Below are 22,370 nucleotides of genomic sequence, written 5' to 3' on the forward strand. Positions count from 1 at the left end.
GGTGGGGCTTTTAGTGCTAAAACGGAAAAACTCCCAGACAAAGTAGGGTGAGTTGGCCATTCTAGCAAAGAAGATTGGTTTGGCTCTTACTAAAGAGATGGGCATTTGAAGTGCTAGAATTGCTGGCCAGGATGAAAAAGGACAAAAAAAAAGGTTAATGCTTCCTAGGAGGGTTGGCTTCTTGAACACAATCATTTTAAAGCCTTCTTTGTTTTCATCCTTTGAGCTTCCACCCAGATCCATGGAAACTGGAACAAAAATAAGGCTATTAATTACAATTTGAAACTCTCTTGTCAATTTTAGTTGCTGGCTGCCCGCAGCGACTCGGAACTGCCAAGTTTTATATGATTCTCATGCAGTTTAGAGGGGGAGAGTAATTAATAAACCAGTGTCAACATTAGTCCATTGAAATCCTGTCTCTTGGTGTAGATAATTAGGAGTAATTTGTCTTGAGACCTGTGGCTTGAGGGGTTGTCGCTGATTCATATGTCAGGACTCCTGCAGAGAGCTGTTACGTTCCTTATGATCTTTGTTAAAGCAAGAATTAGAAGGAAGGTACGTGTGAAATCCCTTTCTCTTCAAATTAGGCCAGTTATTAGGACCCTGTTCTTGCTAGATTGCCTGGAAATTAGTATTCTATCTAATCAAGGAGGAAGACATGAGTCAATGAGAACCACCTATGTGTTAGGACCTTTTGTAACTATTTTAAAAGCCCAATCTCCCTTGAACCTGCAACCAACCCTAATAAAAGGCATTTTCAATTTCCTTTTACAAACAAGGAAGTCGATGCAAAGAGGATTTAGGTGGTATAGTTAAGGTTATTCAGCTAGAAGGTGTGGAGCAGAGATCTAACCAGCAAAAATGAACTATCCTGTTCAAGCAATAGCTTCTCCTTTACCTGACACACACTGTTTCTCCCATGAGGTCCCTGCACCTTCCCACGTTCAGTTTAATTAACCCCAAGGCAGTGCAGGAGGAGGCTTTTTAAAACCCTGATCTCTGATTTCTGCAATGGGAGCTCTGAGGATCTCTCACTTTTTCTGAGCAGTACCTGGGTTCTTAGAGAGCTGGACACCCTCCAGGAAAATTTATCTCCCAAGAAGCAGCCTGTTTTGACACTGGTAGTTCCTTTCTCTGGCAGAAATGCAACATTGGCTTTCTCACAGGGTGAAGTTACCTTTGCCCAATACCAGCCTCCCATCTAGCTGTCCCAGTTGCCTCCTCCGTTTCAGTGACTATTATGGGGGATTCTAAGAAAGTTCCTCTGCACTTAAGGTTATTCCTTTAAAGGTTCTTTATCCCTCTTATTCCTCTGCTTTGTATAAGGGATTGAGGGAAAAAAATGAGTGTTATTTGTTATTCATGCAGTGAAATTTGCTACCAAAGATGTAGTTTAAAGGTGGGAGAAGTGGTATCGACAAGGAGATGGAGCAGATCTTAGACGGCTGAGAGGGAGAGTGAGGAGTCGATTATCTGCAGCATGGGCAAGTTTGACCACAATGCAGCATGAAGCCTGGGCTCTAATAGTGCATTAAGAGTAAGCAGTTACTCTATGCATTTACCCTAAGAAAAACAAAACACCCATTGTGTAAAACTTTAGCTTCCAATATTGTTAAGTATGGGATTGTTTTTTCACAAGGAAAAATTTGGGAAACCTAGATGAACAAAAGGATGAGGTATGCTGGATAAATTAGAGTACATCCATATGATGGAACACTACACAGCCTTCTAAAATACTGGAGAAAATACTTAATACAATCTAAAGACATTCACTATATCTTTAATGAAAAAGTGAGCCACAAAGCAATATCTGCATTTGAGGACAGAAAATATATAGGCATATGTGCCAGTTTGAATGTATTATGTCCACCCAAACGCCATTATCTTTGATGTAATCTTGTGTGGGTAGACATATTAGTGTTGATTAGATTGTAATTCTTTGAGTGTTTCCATGGAGATGTGACCCACCCAACTGTGGGTGGTGACTCTGATTGGATAGTTTCCATGGAGATGTGGCCCTGCCCATTCAGCGTGGGCCTTGACTAGTTTACTGGAGCCCTATGTAAGCTCAGACAGAAGGAGTGAGCTTGCTACAGCCAAGAGGGACACTTTGAAGAATGCATGGAAGCTGAGAGAGGAGCTGCAGCTTATGGAGTCATTTTGGAGATGGCCTTTGAAAGCAGACTTTTGCTCCAGAGAAGCTAAGAGAAGACAAATGCCCCAAGAGCAACTGAGAGTGACATTTTGGAGAGAAGCTGAAACCTAGAAAGAAATGACCCAGGAGAAACCCATTTGAAACCAGAACTTCAGAGCAGACACCAGCTACGTGCCTTCCCAGCTAACAGACATTTTCTGGATGCCATTGGCCATCCTCCAGTGAAGATACCTGATTGTTGCATTACCTTGGACACTTTATGGCCCTAAGAGTGTAATTGTGTAACCAAATAAAACTCCTTTTATAAAAGCCAATCCATTTCTGGTGTTTTGCATTCCAGAAGCATTAGCAAACTAGAACAGCATAGAAAAAAATGTCCAAAATATGTACCTTATATATTAATTTAATTTCCTCTGAATGATAGGATTACAGATGATTTTCCTTTACTTTAAAAAAAAATCTGTTTAAGTTTAAAAGGTAGGTTTTTTAATAAATAGAAATGTCCTAAATCAGCTAGAGAGGCCCAGAAATAAAAGAGGCAAAGGAATGATCTCCATATAAGTTTTAGAAAAAACTATGAAAGGAAATAAAGTTGCTATGAGAGCAGGTGGGAAAGAACAAGAATTGTAAATTTGGTTAAAGTTCACTCAAATATTTTTTAAAGTTAGAAGCTATAAAGTGCCTAATATACAGAAAATGTATCTTATAATAAATGCTGAAGAAGTGACAGATATTATAATTATTTTTGCACAAGTTTTTAGCTCTCCTACTAAATTAAGAGATTCTTCTGGATGCAACTGTCCTTTTTTGGTATTCCTTCTCCAGCATACCAGTGCATTGACTTATTTGAATAAGGGCCTCAACAAATGTTTGTGAGAGAATACATGAAGGAAATTAGTTAATTATTGTATTTGACCTTCCTAAATATCACCCTTATTGATAATAATGTTTTTCTTTCCTTATCTCTCCAGCCTTTGCCACTAAATAAGAAAGAACAGAGTATGATTAATCATAAACTAGATGATTAGTGCCTGTAATATGAATTGATCTGAAATCACAGACTGTTAGAGGTAGAAGGAATTTTAGACATTATCAGTTCCAGTGGTTTTCAGGCTATATTCAATCTACCCCCTTGGAGTGGGGAGCAATCCACACAGCTTAAATCACAGCAACTCAGCTTTTATCTGTTGTATATATATTGGGCTTTTTAGTAAAATTGTATTTGAAGAAAGCTTTTGAAGCTAAGCAAAGCTGGGAATCGTTGACTGTGAAACCCTCTCTTTTTGTAGATAAGGAGTCTGCAGCTAAGAGAGGTAGAGTTCTTCTGACACTCTTTCCAAAGTACTTCCTAACACACCCATCAACCCAAATTTGGAATATGTTTTTTCAAGTCATTTTCTTGTGGAGTTGCCAGATAAAACAATGGATGCCCAGTTAAATTTGAATTTCAGACAAATAATGAAAAAAGCTTTTAGCATGTATGTCTCAAATACAGCTGCACCTGTCCAGCAATCCAAATGCCATGATACATAAATAACTCAAATTATAAATTGCTGCAGCTTCTAGGTTTTCAGTGTATTGCTATCAAGAAACTATCCCTTTACTCTCAGTTTGAACCTTGAAAACCCAGTCCATGCATCATGCCCTCAGGTGTGCTATGTGGACTGAGTCATGATCAAACAGCCATTTCCACAGCAATCTTGACCATCCACTAGGGGACAATGAGGGCTTTCCTGTTGAAAATGGAAGGCATAATGGGTCAGTGTCACCTTAAAGATGATGTCCTACACATGTTCACAATTTAGTGGATCAGGTGGATTGTTCATTAGGGGTTGATGAGAATATGTGTCTTTAAGGGAGTTGTAACATCTGTGTCATTGGCTTTTTGTGCCAAATGGACGACTGAACCGGAAAACATCAACCACTTCTTTGTCTCAGACATCAAGTTACATTGTGTGGGGGCCCAGGGCCCGGGCCCTCTCCCCACAAAAGTGGTTTCATGTAGTAGCCTATGTGACTGGGACAAACGTTAAAAGTCATCAGACCTCCCTGGGGGAGGAATAAATATATTGTTAACAAAGCATTTAAACTCCCCCCCATCACAATTGATCACAGAGCTCCACATCCTTGTCACAAGACCCTGCCAAATCTCTGTTCTCACACCCACCTTGTCCTAACCCTTATAAGCCACTCCCTGGCACTCCCTGCTTTTGTGGAGCTCTAACTTCCATCTTTTCCAGCCTGCCGCCACTGTGGAACCATAACTCCAGTAAGTAAGTCCTATTAAACTCATGTCTGACTTCGTGCCTGGCGTGTTCTTGGTCCTAGGGCTAAGCTGGGTTGTGACATGTTGCTTCCCAGGTTAACTAACATCTCATCACTTGTAGTTCCATTGAATAATGAACATGCTTACAAATTCCATTTGCCAAACATAGCAGTGGACATAGGGATGGGTAAAGTAAGGTCCCCTCCTTGATGGACTCACATTATAGAAAGAGAGGCAAACATAAAATATGCAAATATAATGCATTGTGTTAGTGCTGTTCTGGGGGTAAATAAGCACAAATCACAGTACTGTGTAGGAGAGGAGTGTAAGACAGAAGCAAAGAGGGTGTTAGACAAAGATGAGAGCATGAGATGGATTTCAGAGGGGTAGGACAGATGATCAAAGGCTCAGAGCACAGAGTGCTCAAGACAATATGAATAGTTTGGTGGTGTTCAAGCATAAAATTCAAGAGGAAGAAACAAATGGCAAGTGCACTAAAAATGTGGGCTTATATTATACATAAAATGGGAAGTCACTAGAGCAGCTTTGGGCAGGAAAGCAACATTGTCAGATACAGGTTTTTCAGAAAGCTGAATGGAGACAGAGCAGAAGTGGGTGGAAGTGGAGTGGAGGGGACAGGAGAAAGTGTGATAAGTCTGGCATCGAAGAGTAAGGCAGAGTCCAAGTAGAAGACAGTGAGAATCTGAACTATGGTAATATGCAAGAGAAAGAAGATGGGTGTGAGAAATATTTAGGCGGTCAAATAGGCAGGATTTGGTGGTAACTTGTATATGAATGTTAAGAGAAAGGCATAGGAAAGGATTATGCCCAATTTTCTAGCTTGGGTGACGAGGTGGGTATAAATTCTGCCAAATTAGACATGAAGTTCCCCTATTGTCCTCTCATTATAGCACCCTCTGTCCATTCCCTCAACATTATAAACTGAAATACATAATTCTTGGTGTGCTTCTTTGTTTAGTGGCATCTCACCCTCTAGAATGAAAATGCTGTGGGAGAGAACTTGGTTTTGCTCATCCTTGTATCCCTAGCACTGGCACCCTGATTTGTACTTAGTTGGCACTCAATAAATAGTTGTCAAAAATTTAGAATAATAAAGAATGCACAGGAAGAAAAGACACTGTAATGAGTTCCATTTTGGATGTGAGTTTGAAATGAATGTGCAAAATTCCAGGTGGAGATAACCGCAAGAGACTGGAAATGAGTGTGAAACTCTGAGACTCAGGAGAGAGATTAGGTTTGGAGATTAAGATCTGAAAGTGACCAGCATATAATCAAAGCATGAAAGAAGGGCAGCAGGAACTTTAGTAAAAGTTCAATCTCTAAAGGAATTTACTTTCTCTTACCTCTTAGTCAATGATGTTTGCCTTTTCCAAGTACACCATCCCTGTGCCCTGAGCTGCTCACAGGGCTGGCATGTGCCGGAACTCTAGGGGACTCCATGTTAGATTGTACTGCAGGGAGGACTCACCTCTGCCTTTATAATATTTTCAAGGCAACATCATATGTCTGCAATATCTTTTCCCCCATTTTACAGCATACTTCTCTCCAGTTATTTAAACAGCCCCTGAATTCTGTATCTTCTATGAAATCCTCCCACGACAAGCCATAGAATAGAAATTATACTGAATGTCCTGACCATTGAAATAAAAAATTACTACTCCTCTGCTTAATTAAAACATAGAAATCTCACTCTTTCCTAATTCTTTTCCTATTAGATACCTTTGTTTATTGTCTAAACTTACAAATTCAGCTTGTCGTGATGTTCCCACTTCATTGTATATTACAGTTTGTTTACTGTTTCTCTTCTGTTATCAGCATGTGGGACCACAGAAGGGAGTCTGCATGCTTTGAACTGGTGCGTACCCTGAAGAAAATGTATGTTAGGTAGGATGATGGAACACGATAGATTTTTTTTTAGGATAGTTCTGTTGAAAATATTCACCTAAAATCAGATGATATGTCAAACTATCTATTTAGGCTCAAAAAAATGTCCTTAGGACAGGAATGCTTGGTAGATTACCTGATATCTATAATTAAGCATTTAAAACATGCTTTTAAGTAACAGCAAATAAAAGGAGCTTGAGAGATTTTAAAGTCCTGGCTTTGCCTGAACCCCCAGGGCTTCTTTCACTAGAAAGATAATGTCTAAGGTAAATATAAGTATCTTGTTTTAAAAGTTTGCATCAATATAATAATTTCTGGGGATGGAGCATTCAGGTATAAATTTATTTGCAAATATCAGGGAACCTTAATAACAGTGGCTTTTTTCTCTCATTAAAAGTTGAGACGGGTAATCTCAGACTAGAATAACAGCTAGTCTGAGCTATTAAGTCATCATGAATGAGAGACCCAGTTTTCTCTGTCTCTCCTCTTTGCCACTCTTTCTTATTTTCACTTTTGTCCTCACTCCTGTCATCTCATGGGTAAGTAATAGTAGCTCCACCTCAAGCTTCATTTCCCCAGAAAGATGGGGAAGGAGAGCAGGAGGAAAATAATTTTTTCCACTAAGGTCTCACCATTTTATTTTCCTCTACTTAGACTTTGCTATTTTATTCAGGAAGGGAAACCCTTCCCAGTTGTTCTTTTTTTACCTGCATATCATTGAGTAACCAAGTTTATAGCTTTTATAGCTTCTACGGTAAAGTTAGGCAAAAGAGACAGGAGAAATGGAAGTTGGAAACTGCCAATCAAATACTTTGGACTTAAGAATAAATATTAAGTCACGCTATTACATCTGCATATTTCCTAAAATCCTACAAGCAACATGTCGAGGTTAATTTACTCTGCAGATGTCAATTTCTATTTGCAATAATTCCTAGAGTAATCTTATTTCAAAAATTTCTCCTTTGTAGTACATAAACATTAGTAATCTTCTTATTTTCGGTATTGACATATGTCAATTTTTATCCAAGTGAGCTATGAAAAGGATTGAAAATATTTCTAAATATTCACCCAGATAATTGAGTGAATAAGATTAATTATTAGTCACATGCTATTTCTTCAATGCATTCCTGGATTGTGGCAAGATTTTTTTTTGGTTGGAAAGCAGTGGTACCAAAGATCATCTTACTTATCTTCCCACGTTTGCCCTTCTGCATAGTATATTACATAAATTGGAATTGGTCAGATATAAAGTCAAAGAACAGGTTTTGAATGGATGCTTTTACACTGAGAAGTGTTTTGTCTCCACCTGGCGGACATTGTCATCTTTGCAACGTCTCAAGCCGGCTGCACGTTATGATCACTCTGGTGCTTGTAATCAATCCCAGTACTCTGGACCCTCCCTAGACATTGGAGCCTCTGGGAAAGGACCCAGGCATCAGTAATTTCTAAAAAAGATCCAAGAGCAATTTTGATGTGCAATTAGGATTAAGAACCACTGAGCTAGAAAGAAGCTCTAAATCAGTGCTGAGTTCTGGGACAGTCCTTCCTCCTAGGAGAGTACCACGAAGGAAAAAGAACAATTTATTTAGGTAATTAATATAATCTTCCAAAGGTTCTGTTGCACCTTCAAGAGGGGAAATCATCAAGGAGTTTCTGATAATATAAGAAATCTAGATTACTTCCTATGTGACTCTCCCTTTGATGAATCAGAATGTGCTGAACAAAGACATACACAATCAGACTTGTCCTCGGGCAAAACTGTCATATAGTTTCAATCTGATTTTGATACCTTATGTTTTTACAGGCAGCTTTCTTACATATTTTCTCATTTAATCCTCCCAAGTAGTGTTAAGATGGTATTCCTTCTTCCCATGAGTGCTAATTCTCACCAAAGAACACAGAGCCCTGAAATAATTTAAATACCCACTCACACCCTGCTTTTCCTTCCATCTTCTCACTCATTAAAACTTTTTGACTGGGATCTACTCCTTTCTCAGTTAGCTATATTTTAAAAAAGCTTCTCGAACTAACTCCCACTGATAATGGTTCAACAATCCGCATCATTATGCATGCATTATTGGTATAACATTTAGTTATTTATGAAGGAGGCCAAAATCTGCTTCTGGAGGGGTTGACCAAGATGATTCTGATCAACCCTCTCACTGAGAACAAGCAGGAAAACTCTACGAAATTAAAAAAATGAAAAGACAAACTGGATAGTGAGAAATAATATTTGCATCACATATAACCAACAAAACAGCTTGTATTTAGAATATATAGAACTGCTATAACTAAATAAGAAAAGGAATGCAACACAATTAAAAATGGACAAGAAAATTCATACACAGGGATATTTAAGGAGCCAAAAAACATATTAAAAAGCTCACAACCTCATTAGTAATAAAATAAATGCAAATCAAAACCACAATGTCTACCCTGAACTTACCCATCAGAAAGGCTCAGATTAAAAAAGCTACCAAAACCAAGTGACGGGGAGAAACTGCAACCTCATACTCTGCCTGCCAGAGTGTAAAATGGTATGAAAACTTGAAAAAATTTTTTCATAGTGTCTCCTAGTATAGAATATGCATACTATCCTATGACCTAGCAATTTCATTCACAGGCCCATCCACAGAAACGTATCCAAGTGTGTTCCCAAGACATATTTGATAATGTTTTAGTAGCACTATTTTTAAAGGACCCCAAACTGGAACTAAATTTCCTTAAAGTATAGAATGGAGAAATAAATTGTGAATATGTATATAAATATGGAATAGTATATAGCAATAAAAGTAAAAATCTACAGCTACACACAATAACATGGATTCATCTCACATATGTAATTTCACCCAAAATAAATTTGTGAAAATTTCCATTTACATAAAGTTCTGTCTGTATAAAGTTCAGATCAGGCAAAACTAATCTATGTTGTGAGAAGTCAAGATAGTGACTATCTTTAGGTATTAGAGAAAGGTAGTGATGAGGATGCGACAAGAGGGTGTAATGTTATATTTCTTGCCCTGAGTTATCATTACATGGGTGTGTTCACTTTATACTAATACATTGAGCGGTATAATTTTTTTTATGCACTTCAAATAAAGTTAAAGAATATGTGTTTTAAACCTACAGCGTGAGTGTTTTAATTGATGAGAGGCAGTGTGCCTCAAATAGTAATGTACATAGGAATTGCCTGGGTGATCTTGCTAAAAGGTGGCCTCTATCCTGTAGTATGGGCAGGGACCCAGGAATCTACATTTCTAGCAAACTCCCAGGTGATGCTCGTGCTGCTGATCACACTTGAGAAGCAAGGACCTAGGGCAGTGTTTCCCAAACTCTGTTCCAGTAACAGTAATGTTTTGAAAATATTAATAGATATTATTAGTATTACTAACATTTAATCAAAATTTACTTTAAAATACAATGTTAATTGATTTCTGGCCTTTCCTTTTGTTTTGTGATAATTTGTCTTTACAAATAAGTCTGTCAAATCTAAGAATAAAAACAGTAAATGCTCTATAAACATAGCTGTGTGCCAAGCAGTGTAACACCACCTCATTTAATCATGAAGAATATGGCAGAAAGTGGCGAGAAAGATTACCTGATGATGAACGCAAGATGTCTGGCACTTTGATGGATAAGCTAGACTTAGCAACTGGCATATCCATGCTGCATTGTCTACTGCAGAAGCTGGCAACATTTTCTGTAAAGGGCCAGACCCTAAGAACCAGATGGTAAATATTTTAGACATGGACTGTAGGGTCTCTGTTACTACAACTCAGCTCTGCCATTATTGCATGAAAACAACCACAGAGAATATGTAAATAAATGGGCATGGCTGAGTCCAGTCAAACTTTATTTACAAACAGGTGGCAGGCCATAGTTTCTGACCCCTGCTCTATTGGGTTATTGGTCAGTGAATATGTATCTTGCCTTAACATTTTCATATAATATTTTACCTTGGAAAATATTTTTGAATCTATAATTTTTCTTTTTCATTAAAAATTTCAAAATTGAGTTTTAAAATTTTAAGACGGTTAATATTGTGTCTCCATAGTGACTTTTTGGAGTTTAGGGTCATTCATGGTCATTCAGGGTCAAATAAGTTTAAAAATAGTCATCTAAGGACAAGGAGAGTCCCACAATTAAATAATATACTGAGTGATAATAATATTGGCTAAGTCTTAATATGTAAATTACATTCTTGAAAATCATATGGCTAGGACACTGGCCTAACTACATTGAGTCTCTTGGGAATAGCAACCATCAATCATCATGGTGTTAAGTTGGTGTACGAACTGCACAGAGATTATGTATCTGAAATTAGATTCCATAGAGAATCTAATCATGCTTAGTTCGTAGAATGAAACCCATTTGTTACTTTGCATTGTTTTATGTTCTTGGCACACATGGAAGGTATGACCAGAAACAATTAAAGAGTGTGTTTTAGAAACAAAAGACTAAACTAATCAAACTTTTAGCTAAATATGGCAAAAAAGAAATCATTTTTATAATCTATAGTATTAATTAGACCAGACTATTCTAGCTCAAGCCTTAATTTCAGAAAGCCAAAATGAAGACTTCCATTTATGGAAAACTGGCCTACTTGTCCATGAAACAAGTCTAAGGAAAGCCTAAATTCCCTTAAGTTTCATCTTTTGGGAAACTAGGGACTTTATCATAGGTGTGAAACTCTGGGACAACATTCAGATGTTGGTTCAAAGGTCTTAGTTGCTTACAATAATGAGGGGCTTTGAAGAATAAAATAGCCGTTAAGAAAAATGCCAATCTATTGCAATCATTGCAATTACAGCTGCAGTGTTTTAAGACGAGATCAATTAAGCACTAAAGTGCTTCTATCTTGCTCCAAGGTAGAGATGGGAGGAAGATCAAAATTAAGGAAGCTGGCTGGTTTGGAGAGGAATCAGAATTTGATGTGGTAGATAAGGGTAATCATTTATTCCTCTTTCTGGCTGAGTTTAAAGGAAATTCTGGTCAGCGATTACATTCACTATGGTGGGCTGTGACTTGACAACAACCAGTGCGCTAGGACCAAGTGATGAACCAACCTCTTGAAATCCATAGGGTCCAAACATAAGAGGCTTGTTAGCGTCTCACCAATAATATTCTCCTGAATTTCTTTGATTTCGTTCCTTTGACCTCAACATTCTTAATTTCTCTTGAACACTATTGAAAACCAAAATAATCATAATCCAAAGGGAACACAGTAGCATATTCTTTCCATGTTTAGGTATACTATACTTGGCTTTCTTCTCTTTCTTTTAAAGAGTTCATATCATCATTAATTTTAAAATAAATATTGCTAAGTGGCTTGTAATTATATACAAATGTAGACTTCTGCAAGAAAAGAATGAAATTTAAAACTTGTAGAACAGATAGACTAAAAGGTGAATATTCTGAGGATTAAAATGTGTTATTCTTCTACCAAAGTCTTCACAGCAGAATTCCTTTGATTCATTATCTCCCCTAGGGCATTTAGAATTAATTCAACTTATATTTGTCTTACAGATTATCTACAGAAATTCAAAACTCACCCCAAATCTGTTCCTATCAACTATATCATCAACTGGAATTATTAACACTTGTATTCTTTTTTTTTATCCTTTAGTTTTTTGGTTTTTTTTTTCATGCCTGTCTTTATTTTGTTGCTCATCTACCCATACACTGTATAAAAAGGGGTGTCAGTCACACAGTTTTTACAATCATACAGTCACAAGATAAAAGCTATATAGTTATGCAATCATAAAAGATCAAGGCTACTGCATTACAATTCAGCATTTTCAGGTATTTACTTCTGGCTACTCTAATACACTAGAAACTAATAGGAAATATCTATATAATGAGTCAATGGCCATAATCATTTGTTAAATCCTAACTTCTCCACTACAACTCCTCCCTCTCATTTGATCATTCTGTCAATTTTCAGGGGTAGCTGGGCAATGACTATTCTAACTTCTTTGTGCTGAAAAGGGAACACTTGTATTCTAAAGTGAACTTCAATAAAATATTTCAATCACCTCTAAATTTCTAACTTAACAGTTCTTTGTCAAAAGATGCCTCCAAAACATTTCTAAAATGTGATCACTTGCTACAATGGAGAATGAGTGTACCTACTTAATAGCAGGAAAAAAATGTTTATTTTTAAAATATGTGTCAGATACTCAGTAGAAGCTGTCACCTAGTACTGTCCGTCTTTCTAATTTTAGCTAGTCTAGTCTGTATGGAAGAGTATCTTATTATGATTTTTTAAATCTTTTTTCCAGCTTTTTATTCATCTATTTTAAATGGACAACTTGATTTTTAGGAATTGCACACAATATACACAATGAAGATAATAAAACATTTTTTCTGTTACCCTAAAAGTTTCCTCATGTCCTTTGATTCCATTCCCTCACCCTAATTCCAAGGAATCACTGATCTCCCCTTTCTTCCTATTTAGATAGTGGCTTTTTAATTTTCTTGATGGTATCTTTTGAAAAAAATACATTTTTAAAGTTGAAAATCTTTAGTCAGTTTTTTACTTTGATGTTTAGTGACTTTTTGAACTGTAAGAAAATCTTTGACTATCAAACTTCAAAAATATTTTCTCCTGTCTCCTTGCAAAAGTTTTAGCTTTCATGTTTAAATCTACAATCCTTTTTGACTTAATTTTTGTATGTGGAGTGAGGTAAGAGTTAAGGTTCAAATTTATTTTATATATGGATATGCTCTTGTCCTTAAACCATTTGTTGAAAGGATTTTTCTTTTTCCTATTGAATTTCCTTAACACTTTTGTCAAAAAATGGAAATCAATGTGTGGATCTATTTCTGGACTCTCCTTTTCCATTGACTTACATTTTTATCCTTAGGCCAATTCCACACTGTCATGATTACTATATATTTATATAAGTTTTGTAATCAGGAAGGAAAACTGTTCTTCTTTTTCAGAATTATTTAGGCTATTCAAGTTTCTTCACATTTCAATGTAACTTTTCAAATCATCTTGTCAATATCTGCCAAAAAAACGCTTGCTAGGATTTTGATAGGCACTGCTTAGAATCCATAGGTCAGTGGAGGGGAAAGGACATCTAAACAATACTGATCTTCCATATGTGTATCATATATCCTTTTATTCATATCTTTAATTTCTCTCAGTAATGCTTTTTTTTTTTAATTAGAGAAGTTGTAGGTTTACAAAAAATCATGCAGAAAGTATAGGGTTCCCATATGCCTCCCCTCTACCCCCATAGTTTTCCCTATTATTAACACTTGGCATTGGTGTGGTACCTTTGCTACAATTGATGAAGCAATATTGTTATAATTATACCATTAATTATAGTTCATAATTTGCACTAGGGTTCACTGTTTGCGTTGTACATTTTGAGATAAATATATTTACCTTTTTATTCTGGTAACATATATACAACTTAAAATTTCCCATTTTAACCACTTTCAAATATACAATTCAGCAGTGTTAATTACATTCACAATGTTGTGCTGCCATCACCACCGTCCATTTCCAAATATTTTCCATCAGCCCAAACAGAAACTCTGAACCAATTTTTCAGCATATGGGTTCTTCACATGTATTAAAAAATTCACCCCTAAATACTTCACTTTTTATGCTATTGAAATGGAAGTATTTTCATTTTATTGCCAGTTTATGGAAATACTATCAATTTGTTAATGTTGACTTGTCTCCTGCAACCTTGTTAAATTCAGTTATTAATAGTAGCATTTTTGTAGAGTCCTTAGAATTGTCTCTCTCTATTTTCATCTATTAATACAGTTTTTCTTTATCTTTTCCAAACTTTCTGCTTTTGATTTTTTCTCTTACCTTACTGCACTGCCTAGAACCTGAAATACAAGTTTGAATTGAACTGGTGAGAGTACATACCCTTGGCTTGATCTTCATCTTAGGGGGAAAGTGTTCAATATTTTATCATTAAATATGATTGTTACTTGTAGATTTTTTATAAATGCCCTTCATTAGGTTGAGAACATTTCCTTTTATTCCTCATGAGATGAGCGCTCTAATTATGAATTTTGATAAATGCTTTTACTGCAATGAAATGATCATGTGGTGTTTCCCTTAATTCTGTTATTATTAGTAAAAAAATACTAATTGATTTTCAAATATTAAAACAAGCTTGCATTTCATGTCTGCCTCCCTTTCTAGAATATGGTCACATCAAGGAGACCTTCCTTTACCCATCCCATGGCCACCACTATGCTTGGCAAACGAAATTTGTAAGGGTGCTCATTACCGAATGGAACTGAAAGTGAAAAGATACTATTTTACTTAGAAAAAAATGTAATTTGATGCCTAAGACAAAGAAGTGATTAATATTTTATGGTTTGATTGCCCAATCAGTCCCAAATGCCAGAAGCTCAGAAGTTATAACTGTTTTAAAGGCACATATTCTAGTCAATCCCTAATGGCACACACATTTGATCCACTAAATTGTGAACATGTGTAGGTACAATCTTTAAGCTAGTTCCAACCAATTAGACCTTCCATTTTCTTTTTTTTAATCATATTTTTAATTGTAAAATATAACATATATACATAGAAGTGATAAATTTCCAAGTACAACTTAACAAGTAGAGAGTAAATTTCAAAGAATGTTATGGGTTACAGTTTCACAATTTCAGTTATTTAATTATAGTGAAATATAACATACATGCAGAAAGATAATATCTTTCCAAGTATGATTTAACAAGTAGTTATATAGGAAATTTCAAAGAATGTTATGGGTTACAACACCATATTTCAGTTATTTCCTTATTGTGAAATATAACATATATATATAGAAAGGTAAAAACTTTCAAAGTACAATTTAACAAGTAGCTATAGAGCAAATTTCAAGGAATGTTATTGGTTTGAGTTCCACCATTTCAGTTCTTTCCTTCTAGCTATTCTAACACCCTAGCAACTAAGAAAAAGAAAATTATATAGAGATTCACTCATAATCCTTTGTTGTAAATTCCATCTTCAGACCTTCCATTTTCAACAGAAATTCCTCATTTTATCCTAATGGATGCTCAGGATTTCTGTGGTCATGGCTTTTTAAGCCTTGCTCCATTCACATAGCACATAGCACATGAGAGTATGATGCATGGACTGGGTTTTTAAGGTTCAAACTGAGAGTAGAGGGATAGTCTCTTTATAGCAATACACTGAAAACCTAGAAGCTGCAGCAACTTATAGTTTGAGTTATTTATGTATCCTGGCATTTGGATAGCTGGACAGGTGCAGCTGTATTTGAGACATACATGCTAAAAGCTTTTTCATTATTGATAGGAAATTTAAATTTAACTGGGCATCTTTGTTTTATCTGGCAACTCTACAGGGAAATGACTTGGAAAAAAAGGTACTCTAAATTATGGGTTGATGGATGTGTTAGGAAATACTTTGGAAAAAATGTCAGAAGAACTCTACATCTTTTAGCTGCAGACTCCTTATCTACGAAAGAGAGGGTTTCATATTCAATGATTTCCAGCTTTTGCTTAGCTTCAAAAGCTTTCTTCAAATACAATTTTACTAAAAAGCCCAAAATATACAACATAAAAGCTGAGTTGCTGTGATTTAAGCTGAGTGTTTGTCACTCCCCATTCCAAGGTGGTTGAATTGAGCCTAACTTTGAAAGCTACTGAAACTGATGGTTTCTAAAATTCCCTCTACCTATAACAGTCTGTGATTCCAAATCAATTCATTTTACAGGTACTAATTATCTAGTTTATGGTTAATCATACCTTTTTCTTTCCTACTTAAAGTGGCAAAGACTTAAGAGCTAAGGAAAAAAAAAGCGTCATCAATAAAGGTAGATTTAATAAGGGCAAAATGATATATTAATTATCTTCCTCCATTTAATTCTTTATCAACTATTTGTTGAGCACCTACTACAAACAAGAGAATGTTAGGCATTTTAGAGGGAAAATTCTAAGATAAAATAGTTCACATCCAGAAGGAACTCTTAATTTAGCAAGAGAGCTAAAACTTGGATACAGGGAATTATAATATCTGCTATTTATTAAGCATTTACTATAAGATACATTTTCTATGTGCTAAGAACCTTGTTTCCAATTAAAAAAATTTTTTTGGTGAACACTGGACAAATTCATAATTACTGTTCCTTTCTACCTGCTCTCATAGCAACCTTATTTCCTTTCATAATTTTTTGCTAAAACATATGCAGATGATTCCTTTCCTTCTTATTTTTATCTTGGAGCCTCTCTAGTTGATGTAGGACATTTCCATTTATTATAAACCCTGACTTGGCTTCAAGTGTAAGATGATAATGACATAACATATATTTTTCCCAAAAAGGCCTTCCTGAATTTCACCCTCATTCTGTGGTGTGATATGTTTCCAGGTCCAGAATCCAAGCAGTAATTTTAGACATCATTCTCATTTTCACCCACCTCATGGTGAGGCAGTTACTAAATGTCACCATTTGTCTCTCTGCAGGGTTCCCTGACTTCTCTTCTTTTTTCTTTCTCTTACTATACTTAATTGCTCATCTTAATTCTGGTCATTTCATACATATCTCATTGCTGTTTTATTTTCCCAAGTCTCTCTCTCCCTTCCCTTAATATTTTAGGTGATTCTGAAAAAGTTCTTAGCCACCTTATGCTCACAACCAAGCTGTTTGAGTGCACTGCTTTGTCTTTATTTTTTTGTTACTCACAATTCTAACATGCTCTTAGATCAGGTCCAAATTTGAACAAATGTCAACATTTTGCCATAGTTTCAAGGTCAGTTATTTTTCATTCTCTTGGTTTTTAAAACATTTTTGTTTTTCTTACATGTATTACAAAATAATATGTGTTGATTATAGAAATTTTAAAACTTACACAGATTTAATAAGTAAAAATAAATTTGTAATCCTACCACCTAGAGGAAAACTAAATTAACATTTGAGGTACATCCTTTTGGACTTTGTTTCTATGTCTATATATTTTTATTCTTCAACAAAAATGGAAGCAAATGTACATATTGCAATGAGACATGCCTTCTCACTTAACAATATATAACAATTATCTTTGATTTACTTAAATATTTTCTCCAATATTTTTTAAGGCTGTATAATGTTCCATCATGTGGATGTATTCTAGCACACCCCATCTTGTTGGTCATCTAGATTTTCTGGTTTTTCCTTATGAAAAACAATCCTGCATTGAACAATATTAGAAGTTAAAGTTTTACACATATTAATGATTTATTCCCTAGGTAAATTCATAGAGAAACGATTTACTCTTAACACACCTTTATAACCAGGTTTCTGTCTGCGTTTTGGTCAAACTTTCTCATACTGCAACTAATTGATTTATCCACTCTCTTCCTCTAAGCCATCTTAGACCTTCTTAATCTTTTTGGGTCCATTTCTTCCACCTTAAGCCAAAATTTTGTTAGCAAATTTCACTGCATGAATACCACTTATTTTTTCAATTCGATAGATGGAAGGAAAGCAGAACCAGCCACTCCTTTCCCTTTTCAATTTGTTGGTTTCCTGACTTGTTTTTTTGAGAGTATAGAAAGATGGAAGTTTCCAAACCTGAGCCTCACGGAGCTGCAAGGTGGAGGAAGCCTCTCTAATGTCTCTGTGACTCATTCCACACAAGTTATAAGTTATGAGAAGGAGAACAGACAGAAAATTTCTCCATGGTGTTTGCTGCAATTCACACACACACTCTCACATTCTCACAGTGCATCCAGAGGGACCCTCAGCTCAGCCTGGAGTTTCCAACAGGCTCCCACACACAGTGCAGTCCAGGTCTGGGAGCTTGGGGCTAGTTCCTGCCTCTGACTTGAGGATTAAGTAAGGCACTGAGCAGTGTCCTTTCAGGACATCTCAGGGCTCATTCTGTGTTATGGTATAAAGATTCTTTAGCTGACAAGATAAAAATCTGTAGTGTTCCACGCTGGGCTCTGTGGAATTCTGGAGTTCTACTGCAGTACTTTAGGGGACATCCCAGGTGGGGAGCAGGAGGCAAACTTGACTGAGGAACTCCAACTGGTTTGTTTGTTTATTTTTCCCTGAAACAGAAACATAGAAGAAGATATGAAGAGGGCTGAGAGGAAGTGAGGGGGTCTCCTGGTGTGAGATGAAGTTGTAAGCATAACTGAAGGATCATATCTCTTCCTCTTTCTCCCTTCTTTGGGGGGTGTGGGGAGCCTGCTGGACCTTGGAGGGGGCCTCAGAGAATCCCTCCGAGGTTTGGAATAGATTTGGAGATAGAGGGGCAGAAGCTCGCTTCTCATCTGGAACCCCGTGAAGGCTGGCCTTGGAAGACTGAGGAGTGACACAGCCGAGAGAGCAAAGAGAGAGGACAGAGGCAGCTGTGCCCTCACTGCATCGCGTGGCAGGGACACTCGTGTTTTCCTGTGGGCCCTGAGTGAGCAGGTAAGTTTGTGGGGACCAGAGAATGTCTCGACACCTTGAGCCCTGCCTGAGCCCTGTGCTGTCAGTGAGACAAGCCAGAGCTGCTCACAGGGATGATGGTGAGGAAGCAGGACTATCTCCACAGGGTCATCCCTGACACCTGTGGGGTGGAAGAACGTTAGCAGAGGAAGGCCCAAGAATCGGAAGAATTACGTCTTTATCACCTTCATGCATTCATCTTATGAGACTATCGTCAAGTATGAGTTTCCCTTAGGTTTACAGTTAGATGATAAGGGGTCAGCCTAGGCCCAGTAGAAGTTAAGATGCATGATGAGTGATAATAACGACGTTATGTAAGAAGATTACATTTTAAACCCGAAATAATAGAAAAAATTACCAGACTGAGCCAAGCTTTACAGATTGGCTAAAATTCAGTTTTGTCATTGCTTAGAACAAATGAGTACTAATCAGGGAAAAATCCAAGTATTTATAAAAATAAAGTGAATTTTATGCCTGGATGTAGATTACTTAGAACTGTTTAAACCAGGTTTGCTATTCTATTTTTCATAAGGAAATAAGAGCCAGAGAAAGGGAGGGATTTATTCATGTTATTTTGTAATCAAGAGGTAGAATTGACCCTGGAACCCACTGACTCACTCATTCTGTCAGTCCCCTCCATCCAGAAGCCACCAGCATCCAACCTGTAGGCAAACAGAATTGGGTTTGTTGACTTGTAATGAGGGAGAACAAACCTCACAGGGAAACCTACAGAGCAGGGTGTTAGAATGACTTATAGGAATTGGGCTAGTCATAGGTGATTTGTGCATGGGTTCAAGGAAGCGGGGCTTTGCTTGATTTGAATGCCGTCTGAAGTAAGGCATCATTTCCAGAGGGCAGGTGATGTAGTTCAGGAAGCAGCTGTGGGTCAAATATGCTTTGTGGCATCTTCTTTTACTACAATCAGATTAAATAAAAATACACTGGAATTAAAAAGAGCGGCAGTAATTTACAGCAATTGTGTAACTTGGTACAATTGTATTTTTCTCCCATTTTTGAAGGATGAGGGGGGTAGGTTTGCTTTTTAGAAATTTGAACAATGTGAGTTAAGAATTAGATTACATTTAACATCTAGGATCCAGTCTCTTTTGTTTGTTTTGTTTTGTTTTAAATGCAATTTTATTGAGATATATTCACACACCATATAATCCATCCAATGTATTCAGTCAGTGCTCACAGTATCATCATATAGTTGTGCATTCATCACCACAATCAGTCCTAGAACATTTTCATTACCCCTCCCCAAATATTACAAATAATAAAATAAAAATAAAGAAGAACACCCAAAACTTTCCATACCCCTCACCCCCCCTCCACCATTAATGTATATTTTTGTCTTTATTTTATTACTCATCTGCCCATACGCTGGATCCAGAGAGTGTCAGTCACAAGGTTTTCACAATCACAAGGTCACATGACAAAAGCTATATAAACAATCATCATCAAGAATCAAGGCTACTGCATTACAGTTCAACAGTTTCAGGTATTTCCTCCTAGCTATTCTAACACACTAGAAACTAAATAAGAATATTGTGCTGGTTTGGATGTATTGTATCCCCCAAAATGCCATATTCTTTGATGCAATCTTGTGGGGGCAGACGTGTTAGTGTTGATTAGATTGGAATCTTTTGATTGAGTGTTTCCATGGAGATGTGACTCAATCAACTGTGAGTGAAACATTTGATTGGATAATTTCCATGGAGGTGTTACCCTGCCCATCCAGAGTGGGTGTTAATTGGATCACTGGAGTCGTATAAAGGAATTCACAGACAGAAGGACCAGAGAGCGACAGAGAGTGACATTTTGAAGAGGAGCTGCAGCTAAGAGAGGACAAAATGCCCCAAGAGCAACATTTTGGAGAATGCCATTTTGAAACACAACCTGAGAGCAAGCAGATGCCAGCCACCTGCCTTCTGTGCTAACAGAGGTTTTGCAGACAGCAATGGCCATCCTTGTCTGAAGGTACCCTATTGTAGATGTCTTACCTTGGACACTTTCTGGCCTTAAGACTGTAACTGTGTAACCAAATAAACCCCCTTTCTAAGAGCCAATCCATTTCTAGTATTTTGCATTTTGTCAGCATTAGCAAACCAGAAGAAATATCTATATAATGCATAAGAATAGCCTCCAGAATGAACTTTCAACTCTATTTGAACTCTCTTAACCACTGAAACTCTATTTTGTTATATTTTCCCCTGCTTTGGTCAAGAAAGCACCCTCACTCCCATGATGCCAGAGCCAGGCTCATCCCTGGGTAGGCTCCAGTCTCAACATGCCATTATGGAGAATATGTTATCCTTAAATAAAGAGATCCAAAATACTTGTTCCTGTCTGTCCATTTTGCTAGGTAGGGATTTCCCTTCCTCTTTTCTTCATGCCCCTAAAACGATAAGAATTTGGAAATGTCTGCTCTGCATCTGATTATAAAGCCCAAGACATAGCTGGACAGAAAAGTGACTGCTGAAATAAATGATTAGTACTTACATTTGATTTTATTAATAATGGTGGCTCTAGATAAAGCTTAATTTCTTTATTTACCTGGGGGGAAATAATAGAATACTCAGCATTCCTCCAGGAAATTCCATTTGCCTTACTCCCTAGTGCTTTATGGGGAAGAAGGATATGGAAGATCTAAAGTGGAAATGGGGTCTCCTACTTGGTATGTGTTTGGTCTCTGACTAGGGGAGAGAGGATGAGTTCCTCAGAGGGGGTGCAAATTTGCCCTAAGTTTAAGAGTTGGTGGACGAATGCTTTGCCTTATGGAAAAGAAAAGCTTCTGGATGTGGTGTTTTGTGGGGCTGTATGGATTCACACCTGACAACTGTGTGACCTTGATGAACTATTTTTGACTTGTGCGTTACAGGTAAACCAGCCAGCTTCTCCATGTATCAGTCCATCTAGATTAAAACACTGTCCCTTAAAGAAAATGGACATAATGAGGGCAGTGAATCTCTAAAAGAATAACTTCAGGTGCAGAGGTATCATTTTTTTTTTTTTAATTCCCCAGAAATGTTGAGCAGCCAAAATGGCTAGGAGGGCAGCTGAGACAACTAGGAGGGATTCTGGGGTAGGCAAGGATATCTTCCCCTCTGAGAAAGGCAGTATTAAGTCCTGACCGAGGCAGGAACCACCCAGAGTAGAAATGTGCTGCTTCTTGGAGACAGAGTTGAGAGAGGGCCTGGAGGCTCTCCAGCTGCCTAAGAATCCAAGTGCTGCTCGTGGGCAGCAAAAGAGCCTCAGAGCTCCCATTGCTGAGATCTGGGTTTTATAAACTTCCCCCTATCCTGCCTCATATTAACTAAATTAAACACGGAGAAGGTACAAAGACCCTGTGGTAAGAAGCAAAATATGCAGCTAAAGAAGAAGCTGATGCTCAGAGAATGCAGTCCATTCTCTGCTCTCCTTATGTTCCAGCTGTGCAACTTTGACTGCATTAACTAAATTCTCATCTTTAAAAGAGAATTGGAAATGCTTTCCTAGTGCTGGCTTGAGGTTCAAGGGAAATTGGGGTTTTAAAATAACACATAAGTGGTTCTTAATGAATATGCTCATTTCTTCCTTCCTGAGCAGAGAGTAACATTTTCCCACCAGGCAATCTAGCATG

The sequence above is a fragment of the Choloepus didactylus genome, chromosome 15, assembly GCF_015220235.1.
Source record: "Choloepus didactylus isolate mChoDid1 chromosome 15, mChoDid1.pri, whole genome shotgun sequence".
In the NCBI taxonomy this organism is placed as follows: Eukaryota; Metazoa; Chordata; class Mammalia; order Pilosa; family Megalonychidae; genus Choloepus; species Choloepus didactylus.